This window comes from Carlito syrichta, unplaced genomic scaffold (genome assembly GCF_000164805.1).
Source record: "Carlito syrichta isolate Samal-C Ts95f unplaced genomic scaffold, Tarsius_syrichta-2.0.1 Scaffold305080, whole genome shotgun sequence".
Lineage (NCBI taxonomy): Eukaryota > Metazoa > Chordata > Mammalia > Primates > Tarsiidae > Carlito > Carlito syrichta.
In genome coordinates, this window is record NW_007249176.1 from 454,500 (window position 1) to 479,033 (window position 24,534).

Sequence of the window (24,534 nt, forward strand, 5' to 3'; positions counted from 1 at the left end):
ACCTGAAAGAAACATTTTAACTTCAAAGAAGGAAGGACATCAAAACTGTAAACTGATGCACACAGCCCTTTTTTTTTTTTTTTTTTTTTTTTTAGGGTATCAAAGTAAAAGAATATCTCTTACTAACTGATGCTTGTGAGAGATCATGGTATCCAATGGACATGAAACTGTTTCATCTTTTCTCCTAACCTCCTTAGTATGACGTGGATTATCTGCATATCCACTTCTTGCTGTTGTCTTTCCTCCTCTCAGAAGGACATATTTTCCTCCCTATTCAAAGCTAATTTTTGTCCCTCTGTTGCAAGTATCATTCACCCCCTCATCTTGGGAACTTTCCATCCGTAACTCTATATTCACTCTCCTCTACTCAACTTCTATTAAGTATAATTTATTTTCTTTTTAAAGATTATCAATTTCTTTCTCCCATTTCTCTCTCTCTCTCTCCATTACACAGAAAATTCATTTTCAGGAAGAAGACCTATTTATCAAATTTAGTAAACAATTTTTGAAAAGTATTTTCTCTTGACTCTATCTGTAGCATGTTATTTGACCAACCTCCAAATAATGAAAATCCTGTCATTTGCTTTAAAAAAAAATACAAACATTATATTTTAGAATAGTTTTAGATTTTCAGAACCGTTGAAAAGAGAATACAGAAAGTTATTTTATGCCCTACACTCCCTTTCTCTTATTATTAACATCCTATGTTAGTATGGTACATCTGTGTCAATTAGTTAAACAATATGGATATATTATTATTAAGTAAATTTCATTTCATTCCAAGATCCCATCCAAGACACCACATCACATTTAGCAATCATATCTCCTTACAGTCAGTCTCTCAGATGGATTTTCTTTTTTATGGCCTTAAATGTTTTGAGGAGCACTTTTTAAGTTCTTTGTAAAATATCTCTTAGTTGAGTTTTCTCTGATATTTTTCTTGTGATTAGATTAGAGTTATACATTTTGGGAGGAAAGCTGCAGAAGCAAAATGTCATTCTCATCACATTATATTAAGGACATACACTAGCTAAATGATTTATCTTGATAATAGCTTTGATAAAAATTCCATTATGGTAAAGTTACTCATTTGTTCCATACTGTAGTCTTTGAACTAAAAATAGCTATCTGCAGCCCACACTTAAAGAATGGGGCTTATATTCCACCTTCTTGAGCATCTACGTACATTAATTGCAATTCTTTTCCAATTTTTTATTCTTATCTAGTTATCTATTCATTTACTCAGTCATTTGATTAGCAGAGACTCATGGGTATTTATTTTATACTTTGGGTTATAATCCAGTAAACGTCATTTTGTTGCTCAAATTATTCCAGTTTTACCCATTGGGAGATCTTTCAGTTGGCTCTTCTGTCACTTTGATACATCCCTGTCATTATGGATTTAATCTACCTTTTTATTAGTACTTTCTTACTTTGTGGCACTATAAAGATGCTCTAGGTTCATCTTGTATCTTCTCTGCCCAACACTTAGTGTCAACCAATTCTTCAAGAAGCCCCGACTTCTGATATTGAAGAATGGTACTAGAAATCAAATCTGGGTGAAAGATGTGGCTTCCTTTTTTCTTTTTCTTTTTTTCCGTTCTCACCTTATTACTTCATCATTTATTGCTTCTGCTTTTTCATCTATCTCTTTCACTTTTTTTTCTGTATGTTAACTATTTTTTCTTATTTTTCTCCTACATTTATATCCTCTCCTGGGTGACTTCACCATCGGAAAAAAACAATTATCCTCATACTCATGATTCAATAAATGTGGAAATTGGACTGGGGGAAATCAGATTAAGATTTCTTCTGCTCCTTCTCTAATCAGGCTATGTTTAGGGAGGGTGGTTCACTCTACTGTCTACCATGCTACTTGAAAATAGAATGAAAAAGGATATTGGTGAAAGACTGATATTTATTAGGTTATATTCTATAAGACAGAGCTAAAATGTTGAGGCCTTGCACCCTATGCCTGGCACATGCTCCATTATTTTTTTTCTGCCACTTCTGCTCAGATAAATGACTTACCTTGTTTGGTCTCCAAGCTAATAGGCATCAGTTGCCTCTGGGTGCTCCTACATGGTTCCTCTTACTAGGTAACATCTTTCCAGACTAGGACTTGGTGGGTATGCTCTAGTTAGTGGAGTGGTCATTTGAAGCTTTAACTCTTCCTTCAGGTCCATTTTCCACTATCCAGTCTTCCCTTATAAAGCAGATCTTACATTTGGTCCATTTATAAAATGGATACATTTATTCTAATGTGGGTTCTTCTATTCATCATCATTATTATTATATTTATGTATTTATTTATTTTTTTGAGTTGGAGTCTCACTCTGTCGCCCAGACTGGAGTGCAGTGGCCGCAGCCTCAACCTGCTGGGCTCCGGCGATCATTCTGCCTCAGCCTTCCGAGGAGCCGGAATTACAGGCATGCGCTACCACACCTGGCTGATTTTCTGATTTATTGTAGAGATGAGGTCTCGCTGCCCAGGCGGGTCTCGAACCCGCGGGCTCAGGCAATTCACTCACCTCAGCCTCCCAAAGACACGGTATTACAGGCTGAGCCACTGAGACTGGCTTATCTTTATTTTAAAGGTATGTGATACAATTCAGGTTTAGGTATACAAATTTTCATTATGCAGTTACCCTTGTTGATGAAGTGTGCTCCCTCTTTCCCTGGCAGTTTCTCACTACTGCCAATCCCATCCTTCCCCTTCTCCTGGCAGTTTTCCACTACTGCCAATCCCTTTCTTATGGCATTACAATAGTTGTTCAAGGTCTGCTTATGGAGGAGAACATATGAGACTCAGTTCTTTGTTTCTGTGATAGATCACTCAATATTATAGACTCTAAGTCCATCCAAGTTGCTGTGAAGTTCATAATTTTGTCCTTCTTTATGGCTGTGTAATATTCCATTATGTATATGTATCACATTATTTTTATTCCGTCCTCTTTTGATGAGCAGCACAGTTGGTTCCATGTATGCTATTGTGAATACTGCTGTGATAAACATGAATGTGCAGATATCGTTTTAATAGAGGCAAAACATTGGTGAGCAGAATAATTGAAGCTTAAATTCCCTAATTTGAACATTTATTGTCCCATGATTTAAATATATACATATATAAGCCTCCCCCCCAAAAAAAGGAATTATCTTTTGGAAGGTATACCCCTTATAGTACACTTAGAATTTATTTCTCCAGGTCAAAAGGTCAATGAAGGTTTTCATCTGGACGTTTAGAGAAGGTTGTGTCACAATTTGCAGAAGAAACATACAAGTCGTGGCAAACCGGTGACTGGTTTTATCGTTATGACAAGGCACCTTCCCACACCGCACTGAATGTTCAGTGATTTTTTACCAAAAATGACATAACTCCTATGCCTTACCCTCCTTATTTATCCAATCTCGCCCAGAGCTACTTTTTTTGGTTCATTTGTTTCCCTGGATGTCCTCAAAGGGAAACATTTTGCTGATATAGAGGGGGTGAACCAAAAAATGGCAGAAGCACTAAAAAGCATCAAAATCAACAAGCTCAAAAACTTTTTTGAGCAGTACAAAAATCATCTCAATAGGTGTATTGCATCGAACAAAGAATATTTTGAAAGTGACTGAAGTTTAAACACGTAAGAATAGATACACAAGTGTTTTATAAATAAATTCTGGGTTTGTGTGTTAATATCCCCCTTGTATGTTCACTATTTACACCATATATTTCTACTCAAAGCCACTTTCTCAAAATTTAAGACTTACAATTTTATTTTATTTTTTTCTCTTTTTTTTTTCTCTCTGACTATACATATTTGGAGGGAAAGAGTTGAAGACTTACAATTTTATATAGGATGCTTTCACTTGTGTGTTTCCCAGCCACCTAAAAATCACATCTAAGCTTTGCTCATACTCTCACTTTTTTTCCTCTTCCTGTATTCTATCCATTCTCTTAACAAGAAAATGTGGGGCTCAACATTCTTAACTTCTTGTTTTCTCTGGCCTGTGCTCTAGTGACTAAGCAAGCCCAGGTGATTCTGCTTTTCTAATGCATGCACACTTCTCAAATGTCTCTTAACTAATTCTCCAGTGCCTTTCTTTTCACACTACTCTTAGAGAAGCTTGCTCATATTAGCATACAAACTTTGAACTCTCTTCCTTACCTTCAATTACAATTTGCTTAATTTATTCTCTGCACTACTGCCAGGATGATCTTTCACAAGTGTAAAGCTCATCATAACACTCTATTTCCTTCAGGACAAAGTTAACAGTTGACCCGCCTTCCCTTCCTTTGAGTTTCTCAGTCATAGCATATAAAACACTCAGCTGACTCCAAACTCAGAACTTTATCACATAGTATTCTATTTTATTTTTGGCTGGGACAACCCTTCGCTCCCTAAGCTTACTACAGTTTGTTCATTTCTAATCTTCCTTTCTCTTCTGGTTTACTCACTCATCTGTTAAGACTTAGCTCTGCAGTAAAACCCTTCTACCTATAAAGTATGAGCTGATGGGAACTTTCTCCGGGCTTCCAGACCCCCTGCCAGATGCTTAACTCAACGGTTGCTCACCTAGATTTTGGCAATAAACTGTATTCATTATGTGTATTAACTAAGGGAAGATGATGCACTTCATTCTAGAATCAAGCACAAAATTGACAGATGGGTGGTGATGCTTAAGCATTTGCTTAATAAAGGAAATTACAGTAATAGAAAGTTTGTATTGGTGAAATTAATTGCTGAGGATGCCGTATTGAAGGCATGCTTAGTGTCAGTGACAAGGCACACTTTTTCCCACCATTACTATCAGGCTTTTAACTTGTTGTTTTCCACAGTTAATTTTTAAACGGCCTTAACAACTATCCTTCATACTCTACCTCCTCCCCAAATCAATTTTTACCCCAAACTTCTCTGTATCAGTCAATTTTGGCATATAGTATTTTTAACCCTAATTCAAACTAGTATATGAATACAGAAATTTGTCATTTTCCACAGTAAGGTGTTCAGAGCTATGGTGGGTTTTATAAATATGGCACAAGAGCTCCAGTTTTTATTTTTTTATCTTTTTTAGAATTTTTGAGATGTGATTCACCTTCAAACTCTGTCAAGGGAATTTCAGAATCCCCAAGACTCATACGTAGATATGACAATATCCTGAAAAAGAAATGACTGCTTCCTCACCTTTTTCTTGTAGAAGGATGAAACTTACGCCTGCATTTATCTCTACTTCTATCTGGAGACTCGTTTGCAAAATTTCTGAGTAATATGTACATCTTAATTTTGGTTCCAGGTGATATGCACATCTTAATTTAGGTTCTAGGTAATATGTGAATCTTAATTTAGGTAATTCTAAAAGCTGACCTGAGTCAATAATTTAAGTAGAATAATTTATCTGAGAAGTGATTCCAGGAGGCAATATGAGAATGTGGTAAGAATATAGGGTAAGTAGGCAAACAAACACTGAGTTATGTTCTGTTCTGTGTAAAGTAGTTCAGTCCTACCAGGGATCCTTTCATGGTCTGTCCAGAACACAACTAAGAATTGTCCCACCAACAGGCAAGGGAAGTTGGTACAATAATCCTTCAAATCCTGTCTTTCTCTAGGTGATAGCTTGTGTTCCTGGCACTTCTGTTAATCTTGCTCATGGCTGAGAACCTCATGTTGGCCATGAAAACCCTTAGAAAGACAGATATAGGTGAATTAGGTAGGAATTTGATGTGGTATATAGAAAGAAGCTGTCAAAGGTACAGATGACATTTTGGGTGGGCTAAATAGAAGAGAACAAAAATCATATCTGCTAAAAAGCGCAGTCCAGAAGAATTCACCGCCGGGTTAATTGAAAAATAATTATTACCATAAACTTCTCAAGTTTGATGGATGGATATCAGGAGTGTCAACCATCCATGGTTACCACGCTTTTTATGAAGGACTTATGGGTTTATACCGAGGAAATAAAATTAATCTAAATAATCACAGTTGGTTCTTATTTCTATAACTTGATTTGACTTTCTAGTCTAATAAGGTTAGAAAATAAAATATAGATAAATCTAGTATTATAATATCTGATTCTCGGTTTTTGCTAAATACCTCAATTACTGTACTTGGTTGCTTTCCTTTTAGAAGTTTGTTTTTTCCTATTCTTATTTTTTCAGATATTATCTCACTTGCCTTCACAACAAAATTTAAGATTCTGAAATGAGTCAATGTCATTTTTCTCCCAACATTAAAAACAAAAAGACTTTGAAAAGGCAAAAATAAATTCAAAGGCTTAAAAGTTTTTACTATTTTGACTTTGCTTTTCTCTTTATCTATGCCTATAGGTAAACTATGTTATCTACCTATTATCTATCAATCTATTTAGCTAGCTATCATTATAAATTCTTTCTCATTCTCTCTCTCTCTGTCTATCTACCTAGTTTCACATTATTTGACAAGCAAATTAAAAGTAAGCTCTAGGCATAACAACATTCATTTAAGCCTTAGATAAGGTAGAATAGATTTTCAAAACACTGAGGTGGACTTTTTTATAATCACAATATTATCAGACTCAAATTACAAGAATAAAACATGTTATATGATATAAAAATAAATATTTACATTTCCAAAATTGTTCAAATAATGCTCTTGGTTGGCTTGTCTTTTTAATAACGAGTAAAAAAATCATGCATTGCATTTAGTTGTCATGTCTTTTAGGTTCTGTCTTAGTCAAGATTTTTCAGAGAAACAGAACTGAATAGAATACGTGTATCCGAGTGTGTGTGTGTGTGTGTGTGTATGTGTGTGTGTGTGTGTGTGTGTGTGTGTGTGGTGTGTGTGAATGTGTGTGCATTTATGATAAGGAATTGGTTCACACGATTTTGGATGCTAGAGTTCCCAATATCTGCAGGGTGATTGGGCAAACTGAAGGCCCAGAAAGCCAATGGTTTAGTCCCAGCCTTAAGGCTGACAGCCTTAAGACCCAGAAAGTGTCAAAATTTATTTTGAGTCTGATGGCAGGTACAAAAAACAGATGTCTCAGTTCAAAGGTCATCAGGCAAGAAGAATGTATCTTTACTCAGGGGAGAGTTAGCAAATTTTTTGCTCTAGTTAAGCCTTTAACTAATTGTATGAAACCCACCCACATCTGGAAAAGTAGTTTACGAATTTAAGTGTTACTTTGTCTACCAGTTTAGATGTCAATCTCTCACCAACAACCTCAAAGAAACACCCAGAAAAATGTTTGACTAATTATCTGGGCAACCATTAGCTAAGCAAGTGAGCACATAAAATTTACCATCATGGACTTCTTAATCTAAAATGTTTTCTTCACTTTTGGGGGGTTATTTATGACAGTAATTCTTTTAAAATAGCTTCTAATATATATATATGTAATTTGATAGCTTTTCTACAGAAAAGTTGCTAATAATGTCTGGAGAGTTTATTTATAATCCCTATTCTATTTTTAACTTCTTATGTTACCATGGTATAGTTTTCAAACTAAGATATCAACACTGGTGCATTACTGTTATCTAAAAGCCAGACTTTATTTGGATTTCAGCAGTGTTTCAATTCATGTCTTCCATCTGTTTCGGGCTCTTTTATAGGGCGTCACAGAATGTCATGTCTCCAGATCTCCCTCTGGTCTGGGACAGTTGCTGAGTCTTTTGTGGTTATTCATTATCTTTACAGTCTTATAAAATATTGTGCTGATATGCTATAGACTGTAATCCAATCTGGGTTGCCTTGTTTATTTATTTTGAATTATCCTGGAGTCATGCATTTTGGGAAAATTTCACCACAGTGGTGAAATTCCTTTCCCATCTTATCATATCACAAAGTACATGGGATCTGTATGATCTCACTAGTGATGCATTTATCACTTTGTTGTACTTCCTGCCAGGTTTCATCACTGTAAAGTTACTATTTTTCTTTCCCTTCTCTATTGTTAAAAGCAAGTCACTCGTCTAGAACATCTTGGGGAGGAAGGGGGTGGTAAAAATTAAGCTCTACCTCCTGTAGGGGAGAGACATCCTTGTTATTATTTATAATTCTTCTGCTGACGCATTTGCATATTTTTTTTCATTCAATCATCTACTTATATTCCTATTGACTGAGGTATATTTTGTTTATACTTTGGGTTGTAATCAACACTCCTTTATTAATTTTGTGGCTTGAATTGTTCCAGTTTTGACCACGGTGGGCTCCTTCAGCAGTTCTGTTTTTGTGGTAGTCCTTCATTTATATTCATCGTAATCTTCACTTTTTCTTTTCTCCAAATCTCATGTCTATAGTATTTAATAGGACAGAGATTCAATACATTCGGACACTGAATTTCAGTATGACATATGACTAGAAAGAATACTTATAGGTTCCATATTTAAAATTTTGTAAACCTCCTTTCCATCAACTGATTACCCTGACAAATAGTTTGACATATAAGGCATTATTAAAATACATTTACCATAGTGAAAAAATTAGAACTCATCAAATATAAAAAATAAGCTATCAAAGCCATCTGTTGAAGAAATCTTGACACATAAAAAGACTTTCCTTTCATGACACTTGTTCATCTCTCCTACCTCTCATATGCTGCCCTAAATATGACAGCTGCATGGGTGATTAGATCTCTCACCTATGAAATCTAAATTCCACATGCTTAATATGCCACTTGATCTAAAATAATGTATAGTAATGGAAAAGCTCCCTCTATTTATATATGAGTATATTTGTATATTGGCAACTTATTTTGCCACCAGAGTGCAGAAGAAGCCTCAATATGTCAGTTGCATTTGACAGAGGACTTACTTATTGCTTTAATTTTTTAAAAGGGGCATGCATATTTTTAGACTTTGTCTAAATCTACATTGTGTATTCAGTGTCAAGTGACATTTTTTTTTTTTTAAAGTTGATTTCCAGAAAGAATTTGTTTAATATCATGCCTACGGATTGGAATTTAGTAAAGAACATGTGAATAAAAACAAGGCTAAGTCTATCATTGTATCTTATCTGCTATTGTTATACTTTTGTACATAACCTTCAGCTATTGCACATAAAAAGTAGAGATGTAAAGTGGTATAATGAAGTAATATGAAGTTCAGAATTCTAGCTTCATGAGTTAGTATTTCTCACCTGGATAAAATAAAGAATAAAAAAATCTGTTATCAAGGTCATTATGGAATCAAATAAAGCAAGCAAATAAAATGCCAAGAACAGTACTTGACATTGAGTGGGTACTCAATCTCTTTTTCTACCTTCCTTCTTCACAAGTAGATTATGGCAAGGTTTTACTGTATAAATAAAGCTCCTTATACATGCAATTTTATTTTTAATGTGCATTAATATTTTATGGTTCAAACTTGAATTGATTAACCTTCATGTATTATCACCTCTCAATTTAAATGAATACTTAGTATTTTTATTTAGTAGTCTGGAGCACTGGTATAAACCCACATAAGGTGAAAGTCATATTTAACATTTTTATATTAATATGCATACATTTATTTTCTCTAAAAAGTTGCAAAGTTATGGAAATTTCAGTGAACATTTCATAATTATTTCAGAGAGCAAAGCAAACCATACATGATTACCTGTTGAGCAAAATCCTCCCAGACAAGGCTGCCTTTCATCTGGTGATCAGTGCTTTTCCTAGTCCTGAACCCATCTGTCTCTTGCCACCTCACTACCAACTTCCAGAGGGTTTAGTACCTGTCTTCTTGAGGTTGTTGTTTAGGATAAGAACTTAAGGTAGGAAAGGAGAAATACTAAATGGAACAGGAGCATCACAACTGTTGTTCTCCTATGAGATCAAACACATTTCCAGTAGGTGAGACTGAAACTCCTGCGGAAAACATAGGCTTCAATTTTATGATATACTTTGCTACATCTTTTCCTGATTAGGCTTACCTTCAATTTATTTTCATCTCATACTGCTGCTAGAAAATGATAGAGCACTGAGTATCGTTTCCTAGTGAACTCATGTGCTGTGATCTTTAATGTCTAGGTGTGACTCAGTAGTTTTTCCTAGTGTTGCAGAATTGTGAGTTAGGCATCTTTGGAAGACACATGAATTCTATCAAGGTTAAGAAAACATAAATAAATAAGAAGTTATCCATCAATGAACTTGATCATCTTAGTGTTCTAACACGATCAGTTGTTTCCATAGATGCATCAAATTAACAAGCACTATTTTAAACAGTGTGAAAATGCAAAACCATCCTCATAACACCACTGTTGCCCACACATGTTTGTTTGCTGTATTATTTCCTGAGTCTCATGAATACATATGCATCTAATACATAATATATGGCTATTTGACTTAAAATACTTTTTTAAAGTTTAATAAAGAATTCCAAGTATTGCATAGAGTGTCAACGGCTATGCAACTTACTACCAAAGACATGATGGTTTAGGCTGTGCAGCAAATGTGTACTTACCCCAAAATTAAAGGAAATAGTTTTAGTTATTAGACTTGTAATAACTGAATATATACTTACACTTAATAAAATAGAAACTAGGTATGAGAAATTAATCTGTGTAAGCTGAGTTGTTGGAATATTAACACATCTCCTTGACTTTGTGATACTAGTTTTGAATACTAAATATTGCAAAAAGTCTTATTCCATATCTTTTAGTGTATAGGCTATATGAAAAAGAAAATAAACTCCGACTTGACAGTTATTATTCATATATTCCAGTAATTTTGCTTTTACATAGATCATTCATTGCATGTAATGACTTCTTTGACTTTAATTGCACATTTTGAGTAAAAACAGAAGAAGATTCTTTTAAAAGTATGAAAAATTTGTAAGCAGTTTGTAAACAGCAATATATAAAAACTCTTATTTCCATTGCTATGGTTTTATTTGTAACTGAAAAGAATTCCCAGAAAATATCAATCTTCATTTCATGATGGTTGGTATGTTTTTTCATAAAATATTAAATATCATTAAAAAATCCAAAATTAGTAAAGAAAACAAAATCCAGCTCTACACTCAATATACAGGATGCAATTCAATAAATCATATATTTTCATAATATAATAATGTAAGCCAAAGCATATACAACATATTTTATTCAAACTGTGCATAAAATATAAATTTTGCTTATTTTTCTAAAAGACAATTGTTTCCCTTACTACTAAGATATCTAAGATTAATCTTTATATTAAATATTTGTCTCAGAATACAAATAAGAACACTAATACTTATTATAAATCAATAATTCTGTTTGGTTTTACAATTTTGGTTATTATAAAACTATACCAAAGGAAACAATCAATTCATAAATGTTTATACTCTACATTTTATGCCACTTTAAACTTAAATTAGTATGTTGGCTCCAATAGAAATTTTCTTATAATCCCTCCTTTAAAAGACTACCACTTTGCTAGACAACTAAGACTTAAATTGCCATAATAATCTGTAAAAATACTGAAAATGGTAGTCAAATATATCATCCACAAACAGACAATGCAGAAAGGTTAGAAAGGAGATGATCAATGTAATCTTGTGTGTTGAGTAAAAAAAATAAAGCTGGCCAGGTAGAAAAGGGTGTGATTGGAAGAGGAGGTAGAACCAGGAAAATGTCATCACATTAAGTTTGGATTAAAATAATAGTTTGGAATAATGATACATTTGAATATTACATCTATCAACATAAGCAAAAAGACTAAAGATTAATTAGATATAAAAATTAGCACAGATCTGCTTGTTCTAATGAGTTCAACTTATTTAAGAAAGGAGATAAATAAGAATCCCAATGTCTATAAAACTTAAAAGATTATATTAATATAAACCTAGAGAAAAATCTTTCTTAATGCTTATAAATGTTCTTTTCTAATTTAGGTTTTTATGGCAGATATTTTATAAATATTCTAAAACTGCTTCTAAAATATAGTTCTGGAAAATGAACTCCTTGTACTTGATTGATTAATTGATTGATTTGTAGATCAAAAGAAAATGTTTTTTGAAGACTTGTGCGGCAAGTAACATTAGTATTTTCCATTATTATATGGGAGTTCATTTATTTCCAAAGCAAGTTTGCAACTTTTCAGATCTCTAGGATCTACATGCAGTAGAAGTTCCTTAAATAATCTCTTCTTAAAATATGACTTGGTTTAACAGGTACTTTCTATTGTTTCTATCAAAAATGTTGATTCAAGCCCATATAATGCTCAGCATTTGACATATTGGCTAATTTTTAATACTATGTATCAGTTTTTTTGTCTTAAGACATTTTATGCCAATATTACTATTTCAATCAACAAATTTTAATAAAAGTTATGTAACATAAAATATATAAAGACAATACACTAAATTATAAAGTGTGATAAAAGCAAGTCAATAAAAACATTCTCTGAGTTTTGAAAGATTGTAAAATCTGGGAAAATGCTAATATCTAAAATAATTCTTCAAAAAAGATTATTTCTTTACTGACTGTGTTTTCTCCCATAAGTGTCCTTAAGGATATAATATTTGGAAAATATAGCTCTGTGATATATGCCTAAAATAAACAGGACACCATACTTTAGCTATTTATTTAAAGAAAAGACCGTAAATGAAATTGGACCAACTGGCTAGCTGTTTGATAAAATATAAGTTGGATTATTTCCTCTTTTTCAGTCCAGGATAAATTCCAGATTGACTAGAGAACTAAATGTGAAAACAAAATGGGACTATATATGAAGTAGGAAGGTGGATATTGGAGAGAAAAAAAAACACCATAAGCTAAGTCAAAACCAAACTACACACTGGGAAATAATATTTTCAATTTGTATGACAAACCATTTAAATCCTTATCGACAAAGGGTTCTTAAATAAAAAAAAAAATCAACAACTCATACAATAGACTAATGCAAAGCAGACAGTCACAGGAAAACACACACACACACACACACACACACACACACCCCTTAAATGTATGAAAAACTTGTTCATCCTGACCTAAAATAAGAGAAAGACAAGTTGACATTTTTATCTCCACAGAATGGCAAAATTCTAAAAACATGACAAAATATCTAAGTAAGGGAGCTATCGAGAAAATGGTTATTGCCCCACATTTCTGGTGAGGTTGAAAAAAATATATTACAGGTATGGAGTTTTTTTTTTGCAGATTGGCAACATCAGCAAAATTGCACAGTGAATCAGCCCTGTGATCTCACTAGAAATCTAGCACAAAAATACACCGGCAACAATATGAAATGACTCACTGAGGTATTTTTTTTAATAGCAAATGAATGAAAACAACTTACTGTCCTTCAATAGGATACTGAAAGCTTAAATCTTTTATATAATAAGATGGGACACACCACAGTCATAAAAAAAGAATGACTATGATCTTTATGCAGTAATAGGATGTGTTTTCTATGATATATGTGGAAAAACACAACACAGGATAGTTCTGTAAATTTTTTGGTTATCTATAAGTTAGAAAATCAAAATAAAAGAGATAGAAATTAGGGAAACCTTTACGTGAATAACTTGCTATATAGTTTCTAATCTGTGCCCTTTTAAGAGTCTTGCATAATCAAAAACAAGTGAATTTAAATCGGAAATTAAAACTGTATCACGGCAGCCCCAGATCAGACAGGGCACTTGCCTAATTTTTACCTATTCCGACAAAATCAATCAGAGGACAGGTTGGTAGAGGGCTAGGTTTATTATAACTTACAGGAGGAAACCGATGGCGGTTGGTTGGTGTAAGGTTTTTCACACCTCTTCTTGGCATGGAGAGAGATTATACACCCCCAGCATGGGGAAAGGAGCAAACATTCAAGCCAAGGAGTAGAAACAAAGATTTTTCCCTCAGAAATTGTCTTGAGTTTGCAGTTATGAATATCTTCAAGGACATTTGGACTGGATGCACGTGACCTTGGCCAGGACCCATCCTTCCAGTTGGAAGACAGTTATCAGCTGGGAATGGGGAGCAGGACATCTGTTCAGCATTTACCCCACAAAGTCACTCCTAGAAGGTGAAACTAATAAAACTCTCTCTCTAGGTTGATGTAAAAATCTATGTCTCTAAGTGAATGCACAGCATATTATATTTTTCTGTTCAATAATTTGGAGAATTACATTTGAAGGAAAAATGTAAATGTATTGCATTGACATTAGTTGATTTATAATTGGACAAAGTGAATAAGTTAAAAAATGACTTTCTTTTGGAGCTAAAATTTTTACTACGAGAGAAAATAAATATAAGTATAAAATAAGTTAGATAAGTATATTGTAGGCCTGACATGGTGGCTCAAGTCTGTAATTCCAGCACTTTGGGAGGTTGAGGGGAGAGGATTGCCTGAGCCCAGGAGTTTGACACCAGCCTGGGCAACTTGGTGAGACCTCATCTCTACTATATATATATATAAAATTTAGCCGGGCATAGGAGCACACATCTGTAGTTCCTGCTACTTGGAAGGCTGAGGCGGAAGGATTATTTGAGCCCAGCGGGATGACACTGGGGTGGCCGTGAGCGTGCCACTGCACTCCAGCCTAGGTGGGCGAGAGAGTGAGAATCTGACTCAAAAAAAAAAAAAGTATATATATATATCTCGATATAATTTCAAACTACGGTAATTTGTGAACGCTCAAGAAAATATTTTCATTAAAATATTTAATATCTATCGTGTTCCCTCAGTCTATATGGTGCCATTCTTGTAACAATACTAGGCTGTTTTGATTACTGTAGCTCTACAGTAATAATATATATTAGTCGTACATTTCAATTGAAACTATGTCGATAACTCATAGGTTTACTTTGTTTCTAAAATACAGGTTTTTGTTTTTATTTTTTTACCAGCTGTTTAACCTCCTAAGGTCAAGAAGTAGTGATAACTGAGTGACATTCAGACTGTGAGTACTCTAGTTACATTCCATCATTAAAAATAGCAGGTCCTTGAAGCAGTAACTGCAGGAGAAAACATGGAAGATGAGCTGAAGCTTCTTGTGTAATAATACAAGGATACTATCAAAGAACAGTGAGTGATATCAAAAGAAAACAGAGGCAGTCAAGGACTCTAGGTCCAAACTACAGTAATTTGTGAACGCTCAGGAAAATATTTTCATTAAAATATTTAATATCTATCGTGTTCCCTCAGTTTATATGGTGCTGTTCTTGTAACAATACCAGGCTGTTTTGATTACTGTAGCTTTACAGTAGAATTGAAAGTCTGAAAGTGCGGTAGCTCCCGCTTTGTTTCTTTTGCTGAGGATTGTTTTGGTGATTCGTGCTCTTTTTTGTTCTCATATTCATTTCTGTGTTGTTGTTTCCAGGTCTGAAAAGAATGATGTTGGTAATTTGATAAGTGTTGCATTGAATCTGTAGATTGCCTTAGCTAAGGTGGACATCTTGATAATATTGACTCTTCCAATCCATGAACATGGAATGTTTTTCATTTGTGTCCTCTTTGATTGCTTTGAACAGAGTTTTGTAGTTTTGTAGTAAAAGTCACTTAAGAGGAAACTCAATCTCTCAACCAATAGATTTTTGACAAAGCCATCAGTAAAAACTACTGGGGAGAGGAGACCTTATTTAGCAAATGGTGCTGGGAAAGCTGGCTGATCACATGCAGAAGAATGAAACAGGACCCCTACCTAGCACCATCTAATAAACTCTAAATGGATCAAAGGCTTAAATGTAAAACCTCAAAATATAAGAATATTACAAGAAAATGTTGGAGACACCCTTATGTTCATTGGAGTAGGCCACCAATTCTTAATTACAACCCCAAAGCATATCCCATAAAAGATAATATAGACAAATGCGACCAAATCAAACTGAAAAGCTTCTGCGCAGCAAAAAAAAACCATCAAGAGAGTGGGGAGACAACCCACAGAATGGGAAAAAATATTTGCTAACTATATCATAGGACTACCATACAGGACATACAGGGAACTGAAATGAGCTGAAAGAAAAAAAACAAACAACCCTATTAAAAAGTGAGCAAAGGACATGAATAGACATTCTCAAAAGAAGACATATGAGCAGCCAATAGATACATGAAAAAATGCTCAGTTTACTAATTATCAGAAAAATGCAAATCAAAAACACATCGAAATATTACCCAACCCAAGCAAGGGTGGCCATCATAAACAAACAACCAAACAAACAAACAAATAAATGAAACATGTTGGTGAGGGTGTGAAGAAAAGGGAACGCTTTTACCCTGTTGGTGGGCATGCAAACTAGTTCAACCTGTGTGGAAAACAGTGTGGCAATTTTTAAAAGAACTAGAAATTGACCTTCCATATGACCCAGCAATCCCCCTCCTGTGAATATACCTGGAGGAAATCAAACCATTCCGCAAAAAAGATACTTGCACATGCATGTTTATTGAAGCACTATTCATAATAGCAAAAACATGGAATCAACTGTGCTGCCCTCTGAAAGTGGACTAGATAAAGAAAATGTGGTACATATATATGAGGGAATATTATGAAGCCATAAAGAAGGACCAAATTATGGACTTTGAAGCAACTTGGAAGGATTTAGAGTCCATCGCACTCAACGATCTATCACAGGAAGAGAAAACTGAATGCCTCATGTTCTCCCTTATAACTGGGTCCTGAACATTCAACACAATTCTACAAGAGAGAGATCAGCAGTAGCAGCGCACTGCCAGGGGACAAGGAGGGCACGTAACATCGCTAAGGGTACCTGATTCTAAACCAGGTGAAGTGAGGCCCAGTTGGAGACCAAAACTTCACCTGCACATAGACTGCTAATGGACCTAACCCTGCATTGTACCCCACATCTTTATAATAAAATAAAAAGGAATGTTGAATATCTAAGTGGTGTCTTTATATAGAAACTGCAGTTCTATTAAGCAAAAGAACTCAAAGCCCTAAGCAATTGGTCTTCAATGTAGGGCTAATTTTCACCACCACCACCACCACCACCAGCAGCAGCATTAACCCCAGACCCTCTGTGCCAGACCTATGTCCAGAGTCCACACTTAGAACCGGCTCTCATATCGTCTTCTTGTAGCTATGTGATTCCTCTCAGCTCTCTTTCAGAAGATAATTGTAATCATTCCCATATGTTTCAATTATATTTAATGAATACTGAAAAAATACATTTTGTATAATTATTTATCTTATAAGCTTAAAATAAGTGCGCATGAAATAATTTATACCATTTTTCTTTCTTTCATTTTAATGACATGTAACTGTTATGATCTTCTCTTCCTTGTTAAAGAATCCAATAATGGTGCTTATACATTCTTTTTGGCTAATTTAAAAATACATGGGCTTAAAATGATGGCATTCTCCATATAAAGAGAAGTTTTCTGGTGATACTAATTGATGGATTCTTTTTTTTTCCTCTAGGTCTCTGTTTTAGAACAAATTAAGGTGTTCTTTTAATAGATGTCAGCTGGAAGATATTGCTTCCTTTTCTGGTACAATTTAACAATATGTAACATTCACTATATTTACAAAGTATAAAATAACTTTCTTTTGTTATAATTTTAGAATTTTTCTAATTTATTCTTTGTATTAAATCTTCTAGAAAAACTGAAAATTAAAAATGTGACATTTGTAAAGTAACCTTTCCAAAAGACAATTTTTAATTTTTGGCATAGGACAGTGGCATATTAATACATACTTGGAATTATATAAAACCTTAAGCAAACCATTACACAAATATTTATAGTTCAGTCTTAACAATTAGATGATGTTAAAGAGCACTGTATAATGTTGAATGGATTGGCCTCATTGTGGTCTTTCATGCTATTTTAAAGAAACTATCGGTGGCAAAAAAAAATGTTTTAGAAAAATTGTCTTTTATTTTTCAGCTCCAGCTCATGCATTTTTAAGTAATTTAATTTCTACCTAAAGTGGCATATTTGTGATATTTCCTTAATAAGAACATATATAGCATCATCAATTTTAGAATGTGTTAATTTCACATATTCTTTACAAAATTATTTCACAGGAAACTTAATGCACATAATTTGATTGACTAGGAAGGAGGAGGTGATGCATTACTCTCCTTATATATCTTATTCTATGTAAAAATAATGAAACACGACTTGGGTTTATAATGAAATTTTTATGCTTTTTGACAAATGTCATTTATGTCTAATAAATAATATCTTCATGTGCTCACACATACTCAGATAAAACGAGACCACTTGAATACATGAATTTCATTATCTATCATTATTATTAGAACAACCTATCGAACCTATCAAATTCCCCTATGCCATACATACTTAACCCAGAAAGAAAGCATTGCTATTTCTAATTTGAGGCATTTTAATTTTGACTGATTAACATTTGCTTCATTTGAATTATAAACAAGTTTTTATAATAACCTCATGATTAGCGAATGCCTTTTTCTAACTCCAAGTGAGAATGAAAAACACTGTAGATGTCAGGAACATTAGATTAGGACCTCGAGCTAATTAAATTACCCAAGATTTTGGAGCACATTTATAGAACACTTTCATATACTTGATCTCCTGTGATAGTTGTAGAAAGAATGTGACATAACTTTTTCTATTCTTATTCCCATTTCACAGATGCGAAAGTGAACTTTAGAGAGTATGTATATCACATTAGCTAACAACTTAAACACAGACTCGTTCTTCAGATTCCATGTCTAGTTTTTTTTTCCATTGTCCTACTATATTTATTCATCAAAAGTAAATATTCTCTTATTGGAAAAGTATAAACTTGATCATTTGTTCATGGCACTCCTAGTTTGACACCTCCTTCAAATTTAGTACTTGTTGAGAAGAAGTTTTACTATGTAAAATGTGTTTTTGAATTTTGAAATGCAACATTTAATGAGTTCTCTTATACTATGAACATCATTTAGACCGTTTTCTTCAGTGCGATTCTGAATCTTTACACTGCCAGCATGCATGCATATAAAGAGAAGAATCCATCAATTAGTATCACCAGAAAACTTCTCTTTATATGGAGAAGTTTATATATATATATATATCACCATAATTTATGAACCCTCTAAAGTAGGATTTATTTTATACAGACATGATACTTTATGCAACAAATAGTATTTAAGACCTAGTGCCTAATATATATATATATTATAGTACATAAAATTATATATATAATATATATAATTGATTATATATGTAATCAATTCTATCCCATCCCAGAAGATCTTGTCATTCCTAGGAATGAGTAAAGCAAAAGAACTAGCCAGAGCTAGTAATTAACTAGTGAAGCAAAAGCAGAAAAAAACTGACATGTGAACACCAGGATATTCTTTAACTATTAATATCTCTCCCATCTTCAAATCCCATATAAGCAGCATAAAAAATAACACTATTGGAGTCACAATCCAGAACTGCCATGCCCTACTCCTAGGAGAACCTGAGACCAGACAGTAGTGACTGAGAACTTATAAAAGCCAATTTCAAAACCCTTAGGTAGATCACTACTTCTGTCATTTATAACAACATCTGGGATAGAATAGCAAGGTTACCTAAACAAGCTGTGTTTATACACACAAATCATAAAGTAAAGCAGAATACTTTAAATTCTTGGGTAAATCTAAAGTGCAATGTGGAAAAAGTATAGAGTCAAAACAAGGTTTTAAAAAAAGTATATAGTCAAAACAAGGTTTAAAAAATATTGAGAATTATTTCCTGATAATATATGATTTTTTTTTTAATGACCTGACTCATTGGGAACATTCTTGATCAGAGTGGCAATGGTGGGCAATGGCGAAGGGACATCCCCTGTGGAGGACTAAACCTAACTTGTGAGTTACCTCTCTTACTTGAGTTTGGGAAATAGATGTTCCTTGAAGCATATATTGTCACACCTATAAAATTCAAAACAAATAATAGAAAGAGTTATTTTATATAATTCATGAAAATTATTAAAATAAAAATGTAGAGTATTTAACTCATGATAGTCAATACTGAATACGTTCAATTATTCAATTCTATTATATTATTGATGTAATAATTTCAGATGGTGAAAGTCAATGTATAGAAAACATACAAAAAAGTCAATATATTATCCAATATATCTCTGTTAAAAGTTATAGCTCCACTACCCTTCCTTTGACGTAATGATTTTCAACTGTCTGTATTTTGGGTTTGGTCATTTTTCTCCAAAATGCGAAGTAATTGTTTATACTAGCATTACTTAAAATATGAACAGTAAAAAATTATTTAACTTCTTTCTAGGACAGATGAAAATTAGTACACTTACAAATTCACCTCATGTCACCTCCTTCGTTTTACATTTGGGTAAATATGTAATATTTTTAGTGACTTTATAATCAAATAATATTGTGGAATATAAATTCGGTTTTCATTAGCTTTCTGCTTTTTTTGTTGTCATTACAAAACATTCAAACGTTACAAAAAGCAAAGAACACAGCATAATGACCATGAATATACATATTCATCATGCAGGCTTAGATAATATAATATTTTTCCATTATGCCATGTATATTTATATATTTTGGACTGAAAATTATTTTAAATTGTAGACATCATGATGTTCACTTATGTATATTTATGTATGTTCTCCTTAAAACTAAGACACTGTCTTATATAACCATACAACTATTTTCGCATCTGAGAAAAATGATTTCTTACATCACATAATATCTAGTTCATATTAAAATTTGCTAAATTGCTATCGATTTTAACCATCTTTTATACCCATTATACAAGATAAAAATATTAGCACTCTTTTTCTCACCTTCCTCTTCCAATTTCCTCTCTTCAGCATCCCTAATAGAGTAGGAGGTGAGGATTGTCTTTTGAGGTCTCGGTTAGTGGCCTGGCAGATAAATGCAAATAAATATACTAAAGTATGTTTCAATACTATTACAAAAGGGGATAGCACATGGCATGATACATGTAGGTAAATTGCAAAGAAGTAAATAAACATAGAGTGCAAATAATTAATAAAAAATAAAAATAGAACTGTGTATTCAGACCGAAAGAGTTCCCCAAAATTCAGGGAGTATTGTGCACATAAAAACACAGTAAATTCCAGGGATTTATTTGTATGTATGTATTGAAACACCTGCCCTTATGCACTTGCATATGTTTATAAGAGCATGGGGGTATTTGTCATTATGCACCAGGTTACTAATAAATTATTAAGTCACTAATATAGCAAGAGGTGAGACTGGACAACATGGGTGATGAGAAGGCGAAAAATTAGAAAGCTAACCCGATAAGAGGAAAGAAATACAGTCACCCCCCAAATCATAATTGACATACTTAATGTGTCAAAATTAGTATTAGTCTTGATTGTTAATCTCAATTCTTTTCCATATGGTTTAATTGTAGAAGAATAATTTTCTTGGAATTATGTTGTCTCTGCAGAAGACATAACAACTTAGAAATGAACAAGCCCAAACTATAGAGGTAACCTATCTATATTAACATTTCAGATTTAAAATATGAGAAAAAATAAAAAATCTTTTCTTTTTTATCATGATACGTGCCATCTTATTCAGTTTTCATATGATATGAACAAGCACTGGGCCAACTGTCAGCTACCCATGTGAACTCTCTCATGGTTTTCTTTGGTCCCTGGTGTCAGTAAAGCTCTTTTCTGGCTAAGTGAGTAAAAGTCGAGAAATATCTAAGCAAATACAAAAGGAACTTATTTTGGGAAAGTTTCTCATTTCTCTTTTATTATCAGGTGCAAACAATATTCTCATATTATGAATACCTGTTAGCAAAAGTGTGTATTTTTATTTCCACGTTAAGTTTCAAGGAAATAATCACCATATCAGCTGTACTCAGTACCTTTTCATCTGAAAAAGGCTTAAGTAAACACTAATTAAAACACCAAGGGTCTTTGTTGTATCAGTACTTCTCTACTTGAAAGTTCTTTTACAAGAAAAGGTTTTATTTTTATTGTTTTACTCATCTAGGATTCAAAGAAACCAAGAAGTCATAGCTTACACTCAAATTACACATTTATACACATACGGATATTGAAAATTTGAACTAAATACATGACTACGAATCTTAAAATGAAAACATTAACAGAACACAGAAAACTGCTAAAATACAGTTTGTTAAAAAAAATAAAGCCTGTTATTTATTATCTAAAAACCAAAACAAGCATTTACTTCTTTGGTACCTATTAAAATAGTGGCATTTGCAGAGGATTTTTAGGACATTTAAACTACTCTATATTATATGATAATGATGAATACATATCAATATACACTTGTCAAAATCGATAGAATATATAACATCTAGAGGGATCCCTGATGTAAACTAATAATTTGGGGTGATAGTGATGTGTCAGTGAGGAATCATCAGTGGTCACCAATGTACTGTCATTCTGCTTCAGGATGTTGATAGTGTGAGAGGATGGGGGGAGCAGAGAGAGAAAGGAAATTTCTGTATATCTCCCTCAATTTTTCTGTGAACCTAATACTGCTCTTAAAATAGTCTATTATTTTTAAAAGACGAAATACATTGCTGTTGTTGGTTGTTGTTTTGAGCATGTTCTTCTCAGATTCCATTGACAGAGAATTACAATCTGGAGTCTTTTATTGCAAGGTCTGCTACACATCTTTCAGGCTGTCAAAATTCCTTTCCTCTTTCCCTTCCTTCCCTCCTTCCCTCCTTCCCTCCTTCTTTTCTTTTTTCCTTCATATTTTTTTCTCCTCTTTTTTCTTTTGGAATATTTAGAGAAAAGTTCTTGAATTTCAGATCTTTCTTCCTCTCTTACATTTTTTCATTAAAATTTTTTCTAAAATAAATCTTTTATTTTCCACTTCGTTCTCTGAGTGATGGAATTAGATGTCTTCATGTCTGTAAACTACATAATCATTTCATTTTCAAACTGACTGATTGGCTTCACTGAATTTTGAATTTAGATCGAATATGTTTTTTGAAATCATCTCTTTCCATTTCATTATGTCCAAAATCATCAATAAGAGATCTTAGGCAAGTCTGATTCTTTGCTTTGCTGGTTATTTGTTTTCAGAAATTTCCAAAAACCGGCAATAGGTCTTGACTCTTCATAAGCATTTTCAAAGTTAATCTTTATGATCTATTCCCAAGCAATAAAATCTACTAAAATTATTTTTTTGTTCTCTTTTTTTCCTCAGTACTATAAGTCACATACTGAACTGGCATGATCTTTGTCATATTTATTCCTAGTGGTTTGTCATTTTGCCTAGGTAAGGTTTTATTTTTATGTCTATGTTTGAATTAATTGTTAATATAAAGAAATAAATTAATTTTTTATTGCAAATCCAATTACTTTTCTAGACATACAGAATTTAAATTTTTATGTTTTTGTGTGTGTTTTCTTGGCCTCCCACCTCCCACCCCCAAGAATCTGTTCATTTCATCTAGGTTGTTTTTCTTGTTCCCGGCCACAAAGTTTGTTTTTGTTCTTGCTCTTTTGTAAAACAGTTTTATAACCTTTAAATGTTAAAAAAGTTCATAAAATATTTCCAATTCTATTTTTAATATTTGTAAATATTTCTGTATCCATGTCCCCAAGAATTAGTGCATTTATTGGTCTTTAGTTATAATAGCTATTAACTAAGAAGGTACTTTGACTTTGTTGATAATGTCAATTGTGATTTTGTTTTCTATTTCATTATTATTTTCTCTTAACTTTTCAAAACCTGTTGTTCTTTCTCTAACTTCTTGAGATAGATGTTAATTTTCAACCTTTCTCTGTTCCTAATATTTGTATTCAAATCTACATACGCCCTTGATGCATGGCTTGGCTGTATCATGCAAGCTTTAACATATTATATTTTCATTGCCATTTTGTTCAAAATATTTTCTATTTTTAGGTGTAATGTTTACTTTGACCTACTGGTTTATAAAAAATATATTGCCTAATTTCCAAACGCATGGGGTTTCCTTATCTTTTTTCTTATTTTGCGTTTATGTTAAAGTCTGGGAAAATCCTATGTATAACTTTAATCCTTTACCGTTTGTTGAGACTTACTTTATTTCATATCATATATTGAAGTTTAGCAATTATTCTGTGAATATTTGGGAAAAATGGATTCTGCGGTTGTCTTTTGCGGTGCTGAGTATATGTCAATAAAGCCAACTTTGTTTATTGCTTGGGTTAAGTCTTCTAAACTTTCTGATATTTCGTCAACATGCCCTATGAAACAAATGAGTATTTTTTTAAATTCTTGAATGAAATAATGATTTTTTTCCTATTTGTTTTTATTGCAGTTGATTTTGTTTTATATAGTATGACTATTAGGTGCATAGTATACTAGGTTGTAATAAGTTTAGAGTTAGCATTTATGCCCAGTTATTTAAATCTTGATTATTATAATTATCTTTTTAACTTAAAATCTACATTGTATCCTTCTTACTTTTATTTTAAAGATGTAGGTTAAATTCAGGGTTAGGTATGCAAATGGTCATTGTACAGATAAAGTTTGGTCCTCACTTTAGTTCCCAATTCAATTGGTTAGAGATCAAGTACCCTTATTAATGAAGTATACTACACCCTCCCCTGACAGTTTCCCACTACGGCCAATTCCTTTCTTGTAGTATTATGATAATTGTTCAGGGTCCATTTATGAGTGAGAACATGTGGTACTCAGTTCTTTGTTCCTGTGATAG